This window comes from Chionomys nivalis, chromosome 2 (genome assembly GCF_950005125.1).
Source record: "Chionomys nivalis chromosome 2, mChiNiv1.1, whole genome shotgun sequence".
Taxonomy (NCBI): domain Eukaryota; kingdom Metazoa; phylum Chordata; class Mammalia; order Rodentia; family Cricetidae; genus Chionomys; species Chionomys nivalis.
This window is the reverse complement of record NC_080087.1, coordinates 97996283-98020152: the sequence shown is the minus strand read 5'-3', so window position 1 is coordinate 98020152 and position 23870 is coordinate 97996283. Positions and strand designations below refer to the sequence as shown.

The following is a 23870-nucleotide window of genomic DNA, read 5'->3' as shown; positions in this document are numbered from 1 at the left end:
CTATTTTTAGTTCTCAGGTAATTCTATCATTAAACCAATGTAAACAAAGCATACTTGGTAGTAAACATGGCTAAAAAAGCATGTGGGTCTTTCTTTAATTTTGGAACTCCATCCCATTTGAATCTAAAAACTTTTCCATCAGTGGCTACCTTCCAATCTTCACCAAATATCCCTCATAGTCTCTTGATAGTCAAAACTCACTATCTGCCATAATAGTGGGGCTCTTGGCAGAAGGCATTCCCAGTGCATGGGACTTTGGGAGCCACAGCTTGGGGCTACGTTGGAATAGAAAGGGGAGCTTCTGCCAATCCAGTGAGCCCAGCGCTTCCCTTGGCAGCATTGTGTCCCTGATTAGGCAAGTACTACTTCCTGCAAGGGAGCCAGAAGACTCCCACAATGCCATACTTGTCAAGCTCAACAGCTGATGCTAAGTTGTGACCCGAGATATCCTTCAAAAATTCAGTATTATCTGCACTTGGAATACCTTATCAAATCTGATAAAGATTATGAAAATTTTAACTCATGAACTGCTTGAAGAATGTTAGAGAAATAAATTATTCTGCATTAGGCTCAAAGGTGAACTAGTTTTGAAGTAAGCACAACGTTAGACCTACAGTAACTTCTTAACCTTAGTTACTTTCATGGAACATGTGCCAATGCCAGGATCTGTTCAATGTTTTATCTACACGACACTTCACAATTCTCAAAATTTGTTATTCAGAAGAATACAAGCTCAAGTAAAATAATGTGTAGTGGCATTAAGAGATCTTATTTATTAATTTTTTTATTTACTTATTTATTTATTTATTCATTTATTTATTTATTATCCCACCACAGTTTCCCATTCCTCGTTTCCTCTTAGCCCTCCCTCTCCACAAAATCAGCTACCCTGAGCTCACAGGGACTCAGAGACTGAGCCAGAAAACCTGCAGGGTACTGATCTAACCACTCTACACATGTTGTAGTTGTGTAACTTGGTCCACTTGTGGGACTCCTAACAGTGAGAGCAAGACTGTCTCTGATTCATTTACTGGCATTAACAGATTTTAAAGACCGTCTTTATTTCGCAGTTTGTGGGTGGGAAATTTAAATCAAATGTGGGGGTTTATTACACTGTAACTAAAATGTAAACTTGCTTTCCAAGTTTCTTTATAAAGCTGAATTTAACTAATTCACTCAGTGCGAATTAAAGAGATTCTAGCCCTCTGTGCCCTCTTGAATTCTTCTGCGGTCCTAGGTACAATGGAACTGGACTAGAATGAAAGTTAGTGCTGATCATATCTTTAATATTTCTTTGAATGTCTAGGTTTTGGAACATTCAACACTCAGGATTATCTTCTTTTAACTTTTTCACTGGATTTCTGTCAAAATTTAAGCTAAATTTTCTTATATGATATGTTTATAAATTAGGCATTAAATATCAGTTGTTAAGATGAATTCTTTAGAAAAAGATGCAAGATTTTATAGCTGATCTATCTTTTTTTTTTTTTCTTTTTTTGGTTTTTCGAGACAGGGTTTCTCTGTGGTTTTGGAGTCTGTCCTGGAACTAGCTCTGTAGACCAGGCTGGTCTCGAACTCACAGAGATCCGCCTGCCTCTGCCTCCCAAGTGCTGGGATTAAAGACATGCGCCACCACCGCCCGGCCTAGCTGATCTATCTTTAATAAATGAAATAAGTAAATCTAATTTGGAACTAACAATATATTTTAAAAGTATTGTTTATTTTGTTAAACATTTATGCATTGAAATATTACTACAGGCCATTTCTAGACACCGTATTTGAAGTATATAATGAAGTATTTCATTAATAAGCCAATGAGTGCTAACTTGGGACTGACACATAAATGAGACACTTTCTTCTAGAGCACATACCCAGGTTCATTTTCGTATCAGAAATATTTCATTTTTTCCTCTTTAGAATACTAATTAAAATGATATATTCAAAAGACTACAATCTATTTTGGGATAGAATATTTATAATGCATGGCAGAATATCTTCATTTATAGTGCTATTTGTTGTTTATTATAAGAGTTTTATTCAGTTACAGATAACATAATACAAATTTTATAAACTATATTTATACATAATAAAATTTATGAGAAACATATTGTTAGTCACACAAGTTCTTCTATAGAGACACAAATTATAATATTTCGTGGCACTAAATAAATCAGGATTTTATGTCCTACCATCTAAAAATCAGTTGCTGGTAATATTAAAATCATTTATAAAACTAAAGGAAGATTGCTAAGTCATTTCATATTGAATTGACCCAGTGAAAGACTAAATGTCTGAGAAGATTAAAAATAAATAAATAGAAGGGTGGTGAGATGGCTTAGTGGTGAGGAGGGTACACACACACATGCATGTGCACACACATACATTCACAATGTTTAAAATAAAACTGTAAATACTACACAGTTTAGATGGCATAAACCATAATCTCATCCAAATTATTTGTTCAACCACAAGTCACATCAACCACTTGTGAGACTGATACTGTGGTAGGAAGAAATAGAACTGTTCCATTTACCTTTAATTATTTGAACATTTTAGTTTCCATCAGGTAAGTACACTATGAGATTAGGCTTTTAGCTGTGTGGTAGTTTGAATGTAATTGGACCTCATAGGCTCATAGGGAGCCATGTAAGTGAACAAGCGGGCCATGTTCCATGCCCAGGAATCAGCAGAACCTGGAGGCTTTGGGCCACACGGTTCTGGAGTTATGGATAGAAGAAAGGGGCTACGGAATTTGCCTCTGTGGCTAAGGAAAGCAGTTGAGGTCAGGCATGTGTCGGGTGTTCCTGAATGGAGACCTACAGAGGTCATTTTGTGAAGTTGTTAAGGTGAAGCCTGAATTGGCTTGGAGATCCTCAGGTGTTGGGGTTGCTAGAGTTGTGGGGTGTTTGGCAAGGAAAACTGCTAACAGGGAGTGAAGTCAGCCCAAGAAAAAGAAGAGTGTTACAGAAAATAGAGCTGAAAGTAGCTGAAGCTCTGAAGAGCATTTTGACATTAGACTTAGAGATGCAGAGTTTGAAGTTTGCCCAGCTGGTTTTTGGTCTAGCTTTGTTACAGTATCTCCTCACTTTTCTTCCTTCCCTAGGTTTTGGAATGGCAATGTACAACCTGTGCCATTATATGATGAAGTATTTTGATTTTGATTTTATAGGGAATTACAGTTAAGAGATTGCATGAATCTCAGAAGACATTTTGAAATTTGGAATTTTAGACATTTTTGAGACTGTGATTGACTATGGGAACTTGGAAGATGAACTAAACACATTTTTCATTATGGTATCGTAACAAATGTATGGGGACCAGGGAGTAGAATGTGGCAGTTTGAATGTAATTGATCTCTATAAGCTCATAGGGAGTGGCACTATTAAGAGGTGTGGCTTTGTTGAAAGTAGATGTGGCCTTGCTGAAGCAAATGTGTCACTGTAGGGGCAGGCTTTGAAGTCTCTTTTGCTTAAATTTCACTCTGTGTCACAGTCCACTTCCTTCTTCTGACCAAGGTGTAGCTAAGACCACATCTTCCCCAATGCTGCCATGCTCCCTATGATGATGATAATAGATTAAGCCTTTGAATCTATAAGCCACTACCTCAGGTAGTTTCCTTTATAAGAGTTGCTGTGGCCATGGTGTCTCTTCACAGTATTAGAAACCCTACCTGAAATAGACTGCACAGTCTTGACCTACAGTTAGCTTGCTCTCTTTCCTTTCTACAAGTGGTTAGAAATCTCTTAGCTTCTTGCCCCTCTTGCGATGTCTACTGTCTCTTCCATTATGCCACAGACAGGATGGACTCTTCTCCTTCAGGAACTTCAAGCCAAATTATACTCTTCCAGCTATTAGTTGCTTCTCATCATGCCATTTTATTACATCACCAAAAAAAAAAATACATAGAGCTTTCAAACACATGTTTGCTTAAAACTCTTTGCCCTGCATCTGATACTGGCTTTCCACTAGCTTCCTGATAACAAAGACACTTGAGCCCTGATAGCAAAGACTTCAGAACCCTCATTGAGTCTGTAAATGGATGTCTATTGATGTGGTTACTATTACAATGTCTACTTTCAGAGAACAGCACCAGTGTCTATTTCTATCTCCCTAGTTTACTAATATCATTAGCACATTGCCTAGATCATAGTTGTCAATCATTCCTGATTAAAGGAATGAATACATTAATGAATATTTAATAGTTTGATCTAGGAGTCTATTGGAAATCAAAGAAAATGATCTTCATAATGAGACAACTCATATCTCCAAAGTTTTAAATATCACATTGCTTTTTGGGATGCTAATTAACCACATTTAGCTATAAATTTAATATACATACAATGTTTAGAGTTGCCTATACTTAATTAAAGACTGTAATACATAGTTTTATACTTTATTGGTTACTTCTCTCTTGCTGAGATAAAACACCAAGAACAAAGACAGTTTACAGAGAGAAGAATGAATTCTGACTGCTGTTCCAGAGTGATGAGAGTTAGTCATGGTGTGGGGATGGGCCACATGGCAGAAGCAACTGGAACAAGAACTTAAGAGATCACATCTTCAACCATATTACACAGTGGAGAGAAGGAACTGGAAGTGGTGGTATACTATGAATTCTTAAATCCCATGCCTGCCAACCACACCCGTTAATCATCTCACACATACTCCACTGTGTTTTATTCACAGGTACATATGTGAATTTGCTACATTTGTTACAAAAGTACCTTAAACCTTTCACTTAGGTGACTATCTACAATTGTCTGTTTTATAATACATTATGTATGTGTGTGTATGTGTGTGTATATGTGAAGCAACACACAGTAATATATTGATTTTAAGTTTGTCTTATATAATTGACCCATATGACACTACTTATTTCTCTCCTCTGCTGCTGCTTCTGGTAACCACTCCTCTATTTTAGGTTTTAAAATATTCTTTGCTTTCTTTTTATCTTTTGTAAATTTCTAGATATGTTGAATGATTTTTATTGACTTGACACAAACAAACAAACAGGGAAAAGGGCATCATACTTGAGAAACTTTTTTTCCATGAAAATTTGGGTATCTGTGAGGCAATTTCTTACTTTATAGTTGATAGAAAAGCCTCCTACCCCACTGCAGGCTTTCCTAGCTAGGTGAGCATGGGATGTATGCAAAAAGAGCTGAGCAAGCCAGTAAGCAGTGTCCTTCTATGGTGGTCTTTGTTCCCGTTTCCCAGTTCCCTTCTTGAGTTCCTTCCTTCATGGCTTCCCTTTGCAATGAACTACTCTGTAAGCTCAATAAGTACTTTCCTCACTGAGACATTATGCACATGGTGTTTTCCCCAGCAAGGGAGGCACCCCTGGACAATAGACATGAGAAGTAGAGAATTCACCTTTCTATGATCTGCTTTGTCAAAATATGCTACTCATATATTTTTTTTTAAATGCATACTATCGATAGCATTTCATTGTGAAATATCTTGCAGGAACCAGGAAATTTTACATCAAGATTAGGTTTTGTTATTTTTTCCAGTCATATTTGGACTGTCTACTTTGAGGACCAGTGTCAGGAGAAATTGAAAAAAAACAACAACATACAAATCCAATATTTCTTGAAGTTGAGTAACCAAAATAAACCTTGAGTAAAATCTATAATCCTGTCTTTAAGAGACAGGTTTACACTGAAAGCAAAACCAGTTACAGACAATAGCCACAAGAATAGAAAATGGACTTAAAGACAATCTATTACTATTATAATGCCAAATTAACATAGCTTCAAACTGCCTTCTTATTTAGCCTCAATATCCACAGGAAGGTTTCTTCTTGCCCTGGATCATGACTAATACAGAGACTAACAAACTTGCCATGCTCTCATAGCTCAGATTATTCAGAAGCAGGAGGTAGTAAATTTGGAAAGCAGATGCTGCAAAATGACGTGTTGGGGACTTCCCCACAGTTGTGGTTGCTTACACAATACCTCTATAAGACAAAACTAGTCAACTGTATCATAACGCAATATTATTTGTAATGTTATGAAGAATCATAATAGCAATTTTCATAGTGCTCCTCTCATTTAGATTCCCATCAACTGTGTATAAGTATTCCCTCCATTCACCATACATCTTCAGCAGGATGTGTTGTTTTATTAATGATAACCATTTAGACTGGGACAGAAGAGTATTTAAATGTAGCTTGATTTCTATTTCCCTAAAATATGGTAAATATTTTAGAACATAATTATGCATTTATTGGCTATGTTTTACTACTGCCAGTGAATATTGTTTGCTCACTTCATTGGTCCATTTATTGATTGTTTTTATACTAGTGTTAAACTACTTTCTGTTCTTTATATATCATGGTTATTAATCTCCATCAGAAGAATACCTGGCAAACACTATCTACTATCTATTATACTATTTTCATAATGAACATTTTTTTTTAAAAAACTGGAAGTTTTTTTTTTGGTACAGTTCTGTTTGTCAATGAGTATTATTATTTCCTGAATTATTGAAGTTCTATTTTGCAAACTCAAGGCCTAAGTCTAAGTCTCTAATTTATAAAAACAAAATATTTTATCAACTAGCTTAAAGGGTATTAGGCTTTCATATTCCTCCTATGATGATTTTTTAATGAAATCAGCTGCACCAATAGTTTGTGTGTATATGCATATACATGTGTATATGCATACACACATATATATATACACATATATACACACACATATATATATATACATATATATATATGTTTTTCATGCATTGATTTTCTTCTTAGAATATAGTAACCTTATCAACCTCTTTTGATTAGTTTAAACTTTAACTTGTTATGCCAGATATGAGTAAAGACAATTTTCAATTTTTGGTTGTTTGATGTATGATTTTTCAGTACGTTCTTTTTAATTTTTACTTATCTTTGCCAGTGGGGTATGTTTCTTGCAGAGAGTATATGTAGGAGGAGGGGCTACTTCTTGGTTCCCGGCTGCCCGGCTAGCTTAGACCTGAAATAATTACACAGAAACTGTATTAATTAAATCATTGTTTGGCCCATCAGCTCTAGCTTCTTATTGGCTAACTCTTATATTAATTTAACCCATTTCTATTAATCTGTATATCGCCCTGTGGCTATGGTTTAACGGGTAAAGTTCCAGCAGCTCCATGACTTCTCTCTGACTCTACCCTTCTTTCTCCCAGCATACAGTCTAGCTTTTCCCACCTAGTTCTGTTCTTTCCTGCCATAGGCCCAAAGCAGTTTTTTATTCATTAACCAATAAAAGCAACACACAGAGAGAAGCACCTCCCACACCAAGTAAATAATTATATCTCGATGAAAGTCCAATCCACTAAACTACCATTTTTATTTTACTATTTTACTAGGGAGTTAGCTTGTAATTTTCACATTATTAAACAGATTAAACATTTTTGGAACATGTCTTCATTGCTTTAATCTTTCCTATTTAAAAAGAAATATTTTTCTTTATTTTTGAGATGATAATATTATTACATCATTTTTCTATTCTCTTTCCTCCCTTCAAACCATCACATATGCATCTTCTTGCTCAATTTCAAATTCATAGCTTCTTTTTCATAATTGCTATTCCATTCATGTATGAATATAAATATGTATTCCCTAATATAACCTTCTCCATCTGTAGTTGGTTTTTGAAATCTAGTTGCTTTGTACTTCCATGGGGAAGATTATTTAGCTGTACTTCTTTGTATAGGATTGAGGCCTTAACATCTTTCTACTATCTGCTTTAGCATTTCTTTTGTTTATGTCCTGTATAGCTCATGTTTAGGCAGGGGTACTCATGAGACTTTATGGGTGCAGTTTCTGACATTCTTAGGAGACAATCTCAATCAACTACATGAGCTTCTGGTTCTTGCAATCTTTTCAACACCTCTTCTAGAATGTTCCCTGACCCTTAGGTGTAGGAATTCTTTTGGTAGATACATCCATTGGTTGTGCGTGCGTGTGTGTGTGTGTGTGTGTGTGTGTGTGTACTATTTATTTCTGTTTTGGTTTGTTTGTGTTTTTAATTTTATATTTTGGAGAAGGGTTTTACTGTAGCTTTGAAACCTGTCCTGTCACTGGCTCTGTATACCAAGCTGGCCTCCAACTCACAGAGATCCTCCTCCCTCTGCCTCCTAAGTGTTAGGATTAAAGACATGTCCACCGCTACACAGCACAAGTGTGTATTTTGATTGGTGGTGGTTCTAAAAGATCTCTGTCAATTGTTAAGAGATATTTTCTTGATGAAGAGAGAGGAATACTATTATCTGTGGAAATAAAGAAAAAATATTCAGGGCAATCAGGGATCATTCTGGTTTAATATATGACATTTATATATCTATTAATATCTGGTAATTGTAAACTCTCCTTTAATAACCTTTATTTCACTAGCATTGAATAGTTAGGTAGATTTCCAGAACTATGTTCTGCATTTTGTTGAGTGGATCTTAAGTTCAAATGTTATTTTAAGAGCAGTTATGGCCAAGGTATACATGCTACTAATGTACCCTTTCAGTTATTATACCATGTTAGTCATTGTCACATTTCATAGGCACAAGAGCTAGGAAGGACTGTTTGTTGCTTCTCTCCTTTGGAAAATTACATGGCTCTTTCTGTACCATGAATGAAAGAATGAGATATCTAGATCAATTAGAGAACAGGGTCCTCTGGGTCAAATGTGTGGTGTCTTCAACAATATGAAGCTATTGTGCTCCTTTGATGGGCAGCAAAGAGGAATAGCAATGCCTACAATGTTTTGGAAAGAAACTGTGTCTTTTAGTTGGAAAGTTAAGCAGAATTACATGGTGGATTATCATTCGCAGTTATTTGCTAACTCCCTTGATTTTTTTTTTCTTAATTGTGGTAGTAGTTTTCTAGTTTAATGAACTGATCATTTTTAAGTCCTTTTCTACATCCCATTTGCTCATCAATGCCTCTCATTGCATTTATTCTTTCCCAAGCTTGAACCTTCTTTCCAAGTATATGTAAGATTTTAAAATATATATATTCAGAAAGAGCCTGGAGAGATGGCTCAGAGGTTAAGACGACTGACTGCCCTTCCAGAGGTACTGAGTTCAATTCCCAGAAACCACATGGTGACTCATAGCCATCTGTAATGAGTGTAATGAAATCTTGTGCCCTCTTCTGGCCTGGAGGCATATATATGCAGACAGAACATATATGTATATATGCAGGCAGAACACTGTATACATAATAAATAAATATATCTTTAAAATAATACATTCAGAAATTCTAACATGGCAGTCATAACTTGTTTTACCTTGTAAATTCTAGAAACTCTATTATTTGAAGGATACTTTTTCTTGATATAGAAATTTTTATGGAGCAAATATGCTCAGATCTTAAACTGCAGTGTGCCAATCTTTCTATTTATTAATTATTTAGAATTTCCACTGAAAAGTCATATATCATTTTGATGAATTTGTTTATGTATAAAATTACTGCTGCTTTTTTGCAATTATCAGCATCTAAACTTCCTTCAGTAGGTCTACTACTTTAACTGTAATGTTACTTGCTTAAAAGTTGATTTTGAGTCATCTCTATTTGGGGTTCTAAATATTCTCCAGATTTGGACACTCCTCTCTGTCTTAAGGTAGAAAAACTTTTCTTCTAAAGTTTTACAGAATGGACTAACTAAAGTTCCTCTCACCCAAAAATCATCAGTATTGTGACACAGAATTCATGAAAATTGTGCAGTGATTGTATTCCAACTTATTGCTAGCCAAGTTTTCTTTAATTTATTGAAATTGTAAGTTTTATCTTTCAATATCTATGATTTTTAATGGCACATTATTGGATTTCTTTATTTCTTAAAAAGTTACTTATTTTGATGAAGTGTTTAGCAGTATAAAATTTTGTTGTTTGTTACCCTAACATTCAGGCTGACAATGATTTCATGACAATCTTGACTTAGCCTTTCAAGTGTTGTGATTACAAGTGTGTACAACCTTACCTAACACTGTTGAATATCTCATCTAGATTTTGAATTGACTTTTTACTTCATTTGTATTTCAATTCCTTTAGTGGTAATTGATCATAGTTAAATTTGCCTTTTAAATTATTTTTACAGGATTTCAACTTTGTCAGCGTCTGTGCTACGTTCGAATAGTATCTCAGCATTTAGTGACAGTCTTATAGCACAGTAGTATCTGTTTTTTTCCAGCTTTCAATCCTTTAAATCTGCCATCCCAGAAGAATGAAAAATAAGAAATAAAACAAACTAAATACAGAATGCAGCAAGTACAACTATTAACATTAAATATTTCCACAATAATGATAAAAAAGAAATAAACTAAGATTCTTGTCAACATTGAATTTCAAAATTTGTAATTATTATAAACATGAGAAAAGGTGACTAGGATGAAGTGGAGGGAGAAAAGGAGGGGTAAGATGAGACACAGCAGAAATGTCTGTGTGATAAAGTAGATAATAGAGAGGGATAATGCATAAACAAGTAGTGAGACCACACTGCTTATATGTCTTCATTGGTGAATAAATGAATGATGGAGATGCTGTTAAATTTTCTTAGAATTCTGATTTGGCACTTGAGATAGAGGCTGGATGTTTTGAGTAACTTTCTCTTTGAAGACCAAAGAAGCTTGACAAAAATGTCATTTTTTTTTCCTGGGGCACAAATGCTATTTTGACCCTTTTTGTTCTCATTCCTTGCTAGAGCTACGTAAATGTAGGCATTACTAGAAAGGTTGAATAAGAACTATCTTCAGGGTTCCCTTGTACCAAAGGCATTCTACAGTATAGGCACAAATGTTGAAAATTTCCAGACAACAGGGACATTTCTAACATTTATACTTGGTGCTCCTAGAATGTAGAGAGCAATGAGACTGATGCTATGAGTACCAGTGAGACAAGATGTGGACATTCAGTGATTCAACTCTGATCGCTTTCCAGCTTCCCTCATATTGACATCTAGCTTTCCTACCAAGCACAATTACCATAAGTCTTTTCTACCAAGCACAATTACCATAAGTCTATATTCAAATAACAACCAGTTTCTAGGCTAACTGTGCTTTTGAGAGTGATCACTTGCTTAAGCAGTGGAATAGGAGAATTCTGTGTTAATGGAAGCCCACCAGAGATGACCCCTTAGATATCAATTATAAACAATAGAATTTCTTCTGAACATAAGTATAGCCTTGAATGTCCAGAGAATGGAATTAACAAAACAAAATAAACAAAACAAAACAACAACAAAAAACAGTTCCTTGTGTATTGCTTGACAGCTAGAGATGGGTTCCACAGACGTAAGCAGTCTAACAGAAGCTAAATAAACACTAGGAAATCCAAATCACAGTTCCCACAATAGAGTCTGGTAATTTTCCTGAGTTTCTATATAAAGGAGATCAAGTTCTAGTTAAATCTGAAATGACCTCAGCTAGAAAAAATGATGGAGGAACCTCTGTTCTTTCTTGCCATGTCAAATGTGCAACCCAGAGACACAGCAGTGCTTGGCCTTTTGCTCTTCCCAATTGAAAGATTTGACTGCAAGACCATATGTGAACCATTTCTCTTCCTACAGCACCAGTGAGCCAGCGAGGAACAACAGGAGCTCATACTACATGCTTGTGGCATTGATCGCAGGGTGCATTGCTTCTACTAGAAGGCCAAAGTTTAATGCTTTTTCAATATCTGCTATCTGTCCACTGTTGTTTGCTGTTATCACTCCCCTGTCCATGCCGAGCACCTTTGCCTTCAACTACTTACCTGATGTTTTGCTTTCCACCTGTACAGACAAGGTGACTGCTAAGTGTCTCTAATCCACAACCTTCCTCTCTCCAAGTCAACATTTTTAAGGGCTAAGAAGGACAGGACTTAGGTCTCTGTCTTCAATTTCTCTCCTATGCTAAATCACATTTAAATATCACCGGCTGCTTCCATTTCTCTGCTGAGGGCAGACAATTCAAGTTTCCCCTTTCTCTCACTTGCCACACAGTTTGTCAGAGGAGCCAATTTCTGCACTTTCAATACTATCTTGCACAATTATGACCTTGAGGTTCAGCTGTATCCTCATCCTTGTCCTCAGAGACTTCCCCTTAACTCCCAGTTTTTGATTTTCATGAAGAAGCAGGGCACGAATCAAGAACTGCAACACAAACCAAACTCCACACTTTGGCTGATGACCTTCCTGTGCTTCAGATTTTTTCTGATTAACTGCTACAGCGATTATAATTGCCCATATGGTCCCTGTGGTCTGCTCAAACACCATGAAATAAGGTGATTTTATCAGTCACATTCACTGACTACATCCAGTGTCTTACTCAACGTAGGTGCTCAATAAATGTTAACTTAGGAGGAATAACAGTTGGGCAATTACTGAATCTGTGATCTGTCCAGTCCCCAGGCTGACCAGATGACATCGATGATCTTTAAGGCAGTGTGTACAGTCTTCTTTTATTACCTCACTTAAGATAAAATGATGACCCCAAGTGAAAGCAGCCAGACATCCTTGATTTGTGTAAATAGTATCAGCTAATAATTATTTTGAGACATAGGAAATGGGTTTTCTCTAATCTGAACACAAGAAAGACAACCATAACAAATCACCATAGGTTTGTGACAAAGAGCAATAGAAATTTTGCAGCTTGACAGTTTCTTTTTATTTTTTGTAATATATAACATATATTGTAAAAGAACAAAATAGATAAGACTCATAATATAGAACAAAATATATAAGACTCATACTATAGAACTTTTAAAATTAAGAAAGTAATCTACAATAATAGAACTTCAGGGAGAAAAAGGAACATCCCCCCCCACCCCACCAGAACCTAGCAGAAGAGATCAGGAATGTATTTCATTTTCTTTATAAGCCACATCTCATTGCCATGTTTATCAATGGAAAAATGTGCTATTAGTGTAGCAAGAATTGTCTATTGTTATCAATCTGATATTATAGGATATATTATAATATTGTATAAACTATACAGTATTATATACTGTAGTAAAGAAGTAAAGAATTAACTTTTAAATATCTCAGAAATGTTGTTTCAACACAAAATGTAGATATAGCCCTACAAAACTTACTATGCTTTATTTAGCATCAAATATGAGTTATCAAGACCCATGGTTACCGTTTGCCACAGAAGAGATCACAGGAACTTTTGAAGTCGCAAAACAAAACCACATAACACTATTAGTTATTAAACAAATGGTAGGTCCATTAGTTCTCTGCCTGAAGATCAATGTCTCTCTCTCTCTCTCTCTTTTTTTTTTTTTCCAGATAGCATCTTATAAAACTGTCAGTGTTTGAACTGCTGGAAGCTATAACCTGATATGTTTAACATATATTGAAAAAGTTTAACTAGAATTCAACAAGGCAATTATTTCAGATGTAGAACTAGTGGTGTCTATTAAGAACAATTGAACGTATCCTAAGATAATTATGGCTCTCAGCCTGCTAAATTTTCTCTCTTCAATCCTGTTTACATCTGTCATTCAGTCAGGTTTCTACATGGATGTGGCTTTTGCAGGGAAGTGATGTGGGATTCCCCTCGGTATGCTGTGATTACCATTAATAAATAAAGGAACTCTCTTGGCCTATTGATAGGGCAGAACTTAGGTAGGCGGGAGGGGGGGAACTAAATGAATTCTGGGAGAAAAGAGGCGGAACTAGAGAGAAACCATTTAGCCTTGCCAGACAGAACTTTACCCTGTAAGCCACAGCTATGTGGTGATATACAGAGTAATAAGAAGGTAGAGCTAATGGGCCAAGCAGTGATTTAAATAATATGGTTTCTGTGTGATTATTTTGTGGCTGAGTGGCCAAGCAGCCAGAAACCAATAAGCAGCCCTCCTTACAACAGGGAAGTTCTGTCCATGATATCATGTCCAGCACTGGTTGGCAGAGATAAAGTAGAGATTTAAAAATAATAGTAAAATCATGTATGTGGATCACTTTGACTAGTTATCTGAAGTGAGAGAAGGTATTTATTGATACTAAACATAAATCTATTTGTTAAGGTCAAAATGTATCTTCCTTCTTCAGAGACCCACATTCTAGTACCTTCTTCCCAAATGGAAATCAAGAAAAGCATAAACATTTTATGCTCAGAATATTATACTTTAAATTTGAAATGTTTTCACTATTTAATTATTTTACTCATTTTATCCTATAACTGGGTGAAGGAATATTTATCAAAGATATATTTTATTACATTTATTATTTTGCTACCATAATGCTGCACTTGCTCTACAATTATATTCCCAAGTCTTTCTCTAAAATGTCTAACTTTAATTTGTTTTTTTTTAATAATTGAGACTCTCATGCTTAAGTATTCTACATATAAGCATTTTTTTTCCCTCTTTTCTGTTCACTCCCCCCGTGTCTCCTCATATTCAGGTCTACTGTCTTTAGTTACTGCTGAGTTCACTTACGGTTATCCATGTGTATCTGTGTTTCATGTGTTTAGACATAAATATTTGAGACCAGATAAACAATCAAGGGACCGGTCTCTATAGACTGCCACATATGTCTTTGAGAAATTATTGATTACTTGCAGTTTTTCATCCAAAAGTAAAACCCTGTGAAATTTCTTCCATTATATGAATACATCCTCTCCATTTGAAGCCCACATGCTCTTTTATATTATGTAAATATCAACAAGTTTTTATAATAGCATCATGATATTCAAAATATATAGAAATAATGTTATTTATAACTGGTTAAATTCTCACCTCCAGTTTATTCTACAGTATCTGATACATTTAAAAGCTTTTGAGAGCTCTTAACAGTGATAAATGCAATGGAATAGACAGACCATTTCAAGACAAATCTTGGAAAAGGCTGTTAAAGAGTATCCAGGTATCTTTTTGTTCAATTTAAACTAAAGAGTCATATACTGTCAATTATATACTAGGAAGCTAAAATTTGCTCATGCAGTCACTTATGAGACAACATTGTTTATCTTCTAAAGGAGCTTTCAAAATTTGTGTGAAAGACATGGAATGAACAATTATATGCACAAATATAAGAAATGCTTTTATCTTAATAGTATATGATGTTATAAGACATTATTCTGACAGCAATTCATATAAAATACAGGTCACATGAAATTGGAGGCAGGAGCTGATGCAGAGGACATGGAAGCGTTCTGACTACTGGCTTGCTCAGTAATCAGATTACATGGATTATTCAGCCTATCTTCTTTTTTTTTTTTTTTTTTTTTTTTTTTCGAGACAGGGTTTCTCTGTGGCTTTAGAGCCTGTCCTGGAACTAGCTCTTGTAGACCAGGCTGGTCTCGAACTCACAGAGATTCACCTGCCTCTGCCTCCCGAGTGCTGGGATTAAAGGCGTGCACCACCACCGCCCGGCTTCAGCCTATCTTCTTAAAGAACACAGGACCAACAGCCCAGAGATGGACTAACCACCTTGCCTTAGGCCCTCCTGCACTGATCAATAAATAAAGAAATGCCTTAGAGCTGGATCTCATGGAGGTATTTCTTCAGTTGAGACACCCTCTGATGACTCTATCGCTTATGTCAAATTGACACACAATGTCACCCAGTACCCTGTACAATAATATAAATGTTATTTATAGACAATTACTCTCTTAGTATGAACTGCCACCTATTATATATGTATCTGATATGTAGTGAACAGTCAAAACAAAACAATAAATAAATAACAAATGAACAAAATGCCAGGCACACAAATACCTTAGAGATTGTGGTAGGTTCAAGGTCATAACAGATAAGCGAGATCACTGAATGTCAGAGAATGTGAATGACAGAAGGTCGTTGTCACCAGATGAGGTATAAAGACAGAAAATTGGAGAGTTAAATGAAAGACGTGTTCTCTAGGAATTGTGGTACACTGAAAAGCAACTGAAATGATGTTTTAACATGGATTTATATAATTTCACCATGAAATTCCACACTTTGACTTCTCAGTAGAGCTGTCAAATGTTAGTAGATAAGTCAATTATCTAATTTTTTCTAAAGATAGAGGAGGTCATTTAGTTGAAATGAATGATAATTTTAGAGACGTTAACAGATTTTTGATAAGTGTTGACAACATCCTGAAGTACTTAGTGACATGTTAAAACTTAGTTTCAGATCTGCTTGCTTCCATAAGTTAGAGGGAGGTTTTAATTCACTGCAGGAACCAAGCAAAGTGGTACCCTAACAACAAGCATACAACCACAAACACTGGTAAGCCTGGAGTGTTTCTAGATGAAGGTGTCCACATGCTAAAATCAAATGTTGTGCACTGAATAAACCCTGCTTTTGCATTCTGAAAAGAAAAATGTCAGTTTTTCTCCTCCAGGAAATAACCTGTTTCTTAAATTTTTAAGTAGCGTGTAGGAAAGTGTTGACTATCAGAGAATGTGATCATTATTTTATATGAGAAGTTATACATAAAAGTTTGTTCTTAATAGGTAAGGTATATTATGTGGATAGCACATAGACAGCTTTACCACTGCTTCAAGGAATTAAAACTAACCAAGGAAATGATGGATGCAGAAGTAGAGGAAATGGGCTGTTATCAGTCTGCCGGGTGTGATGTTCTGTAACTATAGTCCCAACATGTGGAAAGTGGAGGTCAGATAATCAGGTCAATTTCAGTTACATTGTGAGTTTGTAATCACCCTGGCTTACATGAAACCCTGTTTAGAGAAACATAGATGCATAATGAAAAAAAAATACTGGATGTCTACCTTGGACAAAATTATCATTCAGTGATAATTGACCCAGTTCTACAGACAAAGCGTAAATTTTTAGGCCAGTGGTAGTTTGAAATTTTTTATTTGGAGTAGATATGTGCTTGAAAATTTCATTTCTTGACCTTAAGATTGGGAATTGATTTTTATAATAGAGTTCATTTAAAATCTTTCCAAAACTCATTTTTTTTTCTTCTTTTTTGCCTCTTTTCCTGTCTCTAAGACATAACCTTTGTCTGTGGTCTGTCTTTTGTCCTCATCTGCCTCTAGGGTCATCATTGCAATATATTCCTATTGTGGGGAGCTGGGGGCTGCATTCCTGCTACCCAGCTCCCGGCCGCCTGGCTAGCTCATGCCCCAAAATAACAACACACAAGTTGTATTCTTTTAAACATTGCTTGGCCCATTATATCTAGCCTCTTCTAGGCTAATTCTCACGTATTAATTTAGCCCATTTCTAATAATCTGTGTAGCACCCCAAGGTGCGCTTACCGGGAAGATTCTAGCCTATGTCCATACTGGGTTGGAGCTTCATCGTGTCTGCCCCAGAGAGCAGAGCTAAGGCATATGAGCTCACTTCCTCTTCCACCCAGCATTCTGTTCTGCTTACTCCACCCACCTATGTTCTAATCTATGAGGGCCAAGCAGTTTCTTTATTATTTAACCAATGACCTTCCTCCATCATACTCCAAAACTTCCTACTAGAGTCAGCTTTTAAATACTTTTCATGCTGATTGCTTTTTTGAAATTTTTGACCTAAATTAAAGAATATATTTTAGTTTTCACTGGCTTATGTTCTAAACTGTTATTAGTACAATTCTGTTATAACTACTGTAGATTTTTTTTTAAATTATATCTGATAATGTTCCTCATTCTGTTTCTACCTTCTGTCAGTGTAACTCTATGGTACTTGTTTGCTAACCTATGAGATCCAGATTTATAGTGTGTGAGAAATTGTGTCAAATTTTAATGGGAATTTCATTATATCTACACATTAAAATTGTAAGTTAGAACATTTTAACATTTTAAAGAAGAAAATTGTTACTCTTGATCCTTGGAAATGTTCATACATGTATAAAATGTATCTTAATTGTACATACTTCCAAATTTCTCTCTTGAATTGCCCTTGGTAACTCTTCATAATAGAGTTCCCTTCTAGGTTCAAGAACCTGTTTTTTTAAATAACCTCCAATTTAGTGAATGTTACCCACATACACATTTATGGGATAATCCAATGAAACATGAGAAATCTGCCACTTGTGAATGTTAAGAAAAACTGAATCTCCCTCGACCAGAAGCTCTCAATAGTTTCTAAACTAGGGGTTAGTCCTCATCATTCCTCTGTAGTTAAATGATTCATATGTACACACACACACACACACACACAGTCTCTCTCTCTCTCTCTCTCTCTCTCTCTCTCTCTCTCTCTCTCTCACACACACACACACACACAGTCATTTCATAAGCTTGGAACTCATTTCTTTTTCCTGCACACTTAGGCTGTGTTGTTCATGATCCCACAGGTAGAGTTGTGAGAGTTGGCGTTCTTGTTTGTCGCCCAATCAAAACTTAAAGTTCACTATTTATCCCAGTTGAGTGTACTATTTATTTCCAGGAGACTTCTCTTGTTGGCAGTTACTAGAACTAGATATGTGTTTTAATTTTTTTAAAGGTTTATTTTAGGGTCTGTGAGATGACTCAGTGGGTATAGACACCTTCTGTCAAGCCTGATGACCTCTGTTCTATCTACAGACACACACAGACAACTAACTAACTCCTGCAAGTTTGTCTCTGACCCCTGTATGTGCCCAATGGCACCTACATCTGTGCACATACACACACACACACACACACACACAGAGAGAGAGAGAGAGAGAGGTTTATAAAATAAAATAAAATATAATGAGAAAATGATTTATCTGATTTCTTTGTGTATGTGTATGTTCATGAGTATATGTGCATGTTTGTGTGCAGAAGTAGAGATGTTTGTTCACAAATGTTAGAAAATGGTGATTGATCTCTGCATCTGGAGTTACGGACATTTAGAGTAATGTATGGGACACCTGACTTGTTACATGGTTGTTGGGATTGAAATTGCAGTACTCTGAGCAATCTCCTCAGTCCATATATCTTTCAATATTTAATGCATTGATGAGTCATTTTATAATGAACTATTGGGATTTTAAAATATTTTTCAGTAAATAATGAGTAAAATATAATTCCCTCCCTACCTGTATTCTATTAATTCTGTGTTACATTTACTAGTTGTGTGATTCCTGAGTCTCAAAGGTAATCTTATTTGGTGAAGTTATATACTTATATAATCTGCTTAGTAGGATCCTGAAATCAACACACTAAATTTGAGTATTTTGGTATGTATGGTTAATAGAAATAGTGTGTTTAATTTTTGTTTCTTTTTTCCTTTATTTATTTATCCATTTTTTCTTCCTATCTCTTTTGTTCTCTCTTTCTCTGCATCTTTTTCTCTATGATTCTCTCACTCATTCTCTATCTATATCTCTGTCTCTGTCTATCTCTCTCCTTGCCTTCTTCCCTTTTCTGTAGTTTTCCTAATGGATTTTCATATCGGTTTAATTTTTTCATTGTAGAAATAAGTTTGATATATTTTCTTCTTTCTATTTTTTTAATTTTTGAAATTTCTTGTTACACTCTCTTGTTAAACCTTCCTCATATAATTTATAAGATTTTCTCAAAAAGGCAGCTGCTCCTGAGTTTTTCCTCATCAGATGCTTCTGGTCACTGATTCAATCAGTTTACTCCTTACTGGACTATTGGCATTTTTGTTTGATTATTCTCTTTGGCAAAGTATTTATCTTTAGGAATTTATCAACTTTCATGAGTTATCCATATTTTTCAATTATGATTGTTTGAAATAGTTCATCATGATCCCTACTTTTGTACTGGCTAGTTTTATGACTACTTGGTACCAATTAGTCATTTTATGAAAGAAAATGTCAATTGAGGAAATGGCCCACTAGATTAAACTGTGTAGAAGCCTGTGCTGATTTTCTTGATTGTTCATTGATGTACAAGAGCCCTGGTTACTGAGGGCAGTATTGTCCAGAAGCTGATGGTCTTCAGTCGATAATAAAGCAGGCTGAGCAAGTCATGGAGTGGCATTCATCCATGGCCTCGCCACCAGTTCCTGTCTCTCAGTTCTGTCTTGAGTTCTCTTGAAGATGGACTACAAAGTATAAGACAAAATCAACCCTTTCCTCCTCAGGTTGCTTTTTGTTATGGTCTTCATCACAATAACAAAAACTCTAGCGTCAGCAGTGCTTATGTGATACTGTTAAGTGACACTATTCTGTCTTCATTTTTTGTTGTGACAAACAGAGTAATAAAAAAAATAATGTTGGAGGGCTTCACTCATTTTTTCAGGTTACAATAGGTCATAAAGAGATGTTACCACAGGAATTCATGCAGGTATTTGAAGGCAGTCTTGCAGTGTTACTTTGCGCCTAGAAATTGATTCACAGAAAAGGAAGTATAGCAGACATCATGGAGAAATGCTGCTATCTGGTTCATAGACTAACTCTCACTCAATTTGTTATCTGTACAGGACCTAGGACCATCCATCTGTCTGGGGAAATGTGCTGCTCACAGTGGCCTGAAACTTATGTATCTAATAACACATAAGTAGCTTGCTTGATTTTTCCTTCATGATTTTCTCTCTTTCTCTCTCTCCCTCTGTCTTTCTTATTATTTTACGTTCTTTTGCAGAATCATCTGACAATAAATATTCTTAAATGCTTAGTTTTTTTTTCTTCTGGTTGATCACATAGATTTCTGAGACCCTGTAGCTTGATACCTTAGATCCTTAATTCCCATATATTCATTATTATAATCCCTTTCTCTTAGCTGAACATATTATGTTTGTTCTTATACTTTCATAATCAATTTTGGTCATCTTTCTGAACTGTTTTGTATCTAGGGTAATTTATATATTTTTGTTATTTTGAATCATTTGTCAGTAAATTCAAAGACCCCATTTCCTTAAATTCATTTAATACAGCTTTATTTCATATTTTGTAATGACTCTTTCCTTATTAAATTTGTATGTTCTTTTCAGCTTTGCTTCGATTGCATTTTATGAACTAGTTATCTCTACTAGTTTTCACTTAGCAGCAAAAAATAAATAAATAACCACTGAGTGCTTATAGAAATTCTAAAGATCTCTTAGTCTCTTATATGAATACTTTATTCGATCTTTCCACTTTCTTGTAGCAAAAATAGTCAAGGACAGGGTATCTTCTCTTGATCTCACAAATCCACACATTTTGCCAAACATCCCATAGAAGTGCCCAGAAACAGTTTCTCCTAATCCAGATGAGGAGCCTAGTTGCCAATACCGCTGTGTTTCAGGAGTTTGAACAGTAATTCTGTGGCAAAATACACCAAAACTTCTCATATCTGGGGAAGGACATATATCAAATAGTTGAGAGGGGCTTTTGAAAAGGTGAAACATTGCCCTATAGAACATGTTTGGGTTGACCTGTATCCTTAAGAGTTATAAATGATGGCATTTGATTAGATCCCTGCATCTTCGCATGTGAAACTTTTCTCATATAACTCACTCCACAATTTCACAAGATAATCAGTTGCACTAATTGCCTTTAGTTTTTGGAAGATTGAGATAGTCATGATTCTACTAGGCATTGTCTCTTCACAGACAAAATTGGATATTGCTCTAGTTTTCTCCTATGTACGGACTCTGTACAAGCGTGTTTTTGGACACTAAGCTGTGTAGCCTTAGGAGAGGATGATATGGATAAAGTGAAATAGTTTATCTTACCATCTTTAATATCTATTTAGATTTTTTAATAATAATGTATATTTCTAAATATAGCCTGTGCACTGAAAAGGTAAATGTACAGGCAACAATAAACTATTTCAAATAGATTTTAGATTTACCAGTTAATATTAACTGCAATGAAGAAAGAAAATTTCCCCAAATGCCAAGCTTTTAACAAACCGTGTTTTCACAAAAGACCAGCTACACAGACGCTGTAGCTACCGCAGGATAGTGTTTCATGTCCTCATACAAAGCTTTACTACCCTGATTTAGGATATGGAGGATGACTGACTACGGTGTGACTTTACTTTCCTTCTGGAATGTTTGAACAGACATATCACCCCAGGTAGACAGATAAACAACAGACAAACGATTCCATTCAGATATAGCTTGATGAATCATGGAATTGGATAGGGTTGCTAAGAGAATGAGGAAGAAGCAGTCACTCATAGGTATGTGGGTAGTGCACCTAACTACATCACTAAAGAAGAGTCTACTCTACACAGCAACTGTCAATCTCTTATGTGGCTTAGAGCTTGCTGTACCACCTGCTGAGCCTTCCCTGACATTCATGATTTACAAACAGGCAGAATTTGAGAGGGCCATCTGAGAGTAAGCAGAGCTGCCCCAGTTTCATGATGGCCTAGAGGATAGTGCGCCACTACAGCAACCTTATTTAATTTAGCAATGTTATTTACTCATCTTGAAAACTTCTACATTGTTGAAATCATATAGACCCTAGCTGAAGAGGGGTAGTTATATACCATGTCTCTTTCTTTTCTTCTGACCAGCAGAATAAAACAATATTAAGTTTGACAATATTTGAGGATGGGTTACAAAATATTCATTTTTGCCTACACTGCTTAGAATATTATTGTTAGATCTCACTCTCTGGCTGTCAGGACAAGGACGATTAGACGTTATCAGACATATATGTGCACTAAGAAATGCTCTTAGTGGCGGCTTTGATGGCCGGTAGCTGCAGATGGAGCGGTGGCATTTGGAGTAGACGCGAAACTGGATGGCTTCTACAAGGAGCCAAGGCCTCTGATATAGACAAGACTTTTGGATTCTTCAGTGATGGCGAATCTCCCACCAAAAAGCTCAGGAAGCTGCTTCCAAGCATGAAAACCAAGAAACCTCGAGAACTCGTGCTGGTGATTGGCACAGGCATTAGCGCTGCAGTTGCACCACGGGTCCCAGCCCTGAAATCCTGGAAGGGGTTAATCCAGGCCTTGCTGAATGCTGCTATTGATTTTGTTCTTCTGGAAGACGAGGAAAGCAAAAAGTTTCTAAAGTGTCTCCATGAAGACAAGAACCTCTTCCATGTTGCCCATGACCTTCAGAAACTCTCCCCACCCAGTACCAGTAATATTCGGTCCACATTTTTCAAAGACTGTTTATATGAAATATTTGATGGCCTGGAGTCAAAGATGGAAGATTCGGGAAAACAGCTCCTTCAGTCTGTTCTCCAGCTGATGGAAAATGGGGCCCTAGTATTAACTACAAATTTTGATAATCTCCTAGAGTTCTGTGCAGCTGACTGTGGAAAACAGCTTGAATCCCTTGACCTTACTGATGAGAAAAATGTTCTGTAGTGGGCTCAGGAGAAGCGGAAGCTAAGTGTGTTACACATCCATGGGGTTTATACCAATCCTAGTGGCATTGTTCGCCACCCAGATGGATGTCAGAACGTGCTCAGGAACAATGAAGTTATGAGAGAGATTCAGAAAGTCTATGAAAACAAGTTATTTCTTTTCTTGGGTCGTGGCTGGACGGTGGACGACACCACTTTCCAGACCCTGTTCCTAGAGACCGTCAAGCATAAGTCTGACCTAGAACATTTCATGTTGGTTTGGAAAGGAGATGTAGATGAGTTCAAGAAGCTTCGAGAAAACGTGCTGGACAAGGGGATTAAAGTCATCTCCTATGGAAATGACTATGCCGATCTTCCAGAATATTTCAAGACACTGACATGTGAGATCTCCACAAGAGGCAGATCCGCAGGGATGGCAAAAGAAGGCCACTAAATGGTTTATCTTCAGCACAAGTTGAAGTAAGAGGCTGTAGTACATGAGCAAGCTGGAGACATCACCATTAGACCATGCTATGGGGCCTTCCTGTGGATGTGTGTGACAAAAGCAAACATACAAGAACTCAGAACAGCTCCCAGGAAGTACCAATACCCTAAGTTGAAGCTTGGGATAGAATAGGGGTAGCAGTGTTTCACCCTCCCTTCATGCTGGATGTTTCTTGATACTCTGCTGCCTGGTTCAATTTAATACCCAGTGACATCAGGACCCAATGCAACCCCTACCTACCCCAGGGTAGGACACACTTGTCTACATAGCAGACCAATATGATGGCT

At 36.2% G+C, this 23870-nt stretch overlaps 1 pseudogene; it reads left to right on the top strand.

The window, feature by feature from the left end:
* Nucleotides 1–13851: 13851 nt before the first annotated feature.
* LOC130870466 (protein FAM118B-like) lies at nt 13852–23579 on the top strand (annotated as a pseudogene).
* Nucleotides 23580–23870: the final 291 nt, after the last annotated feature.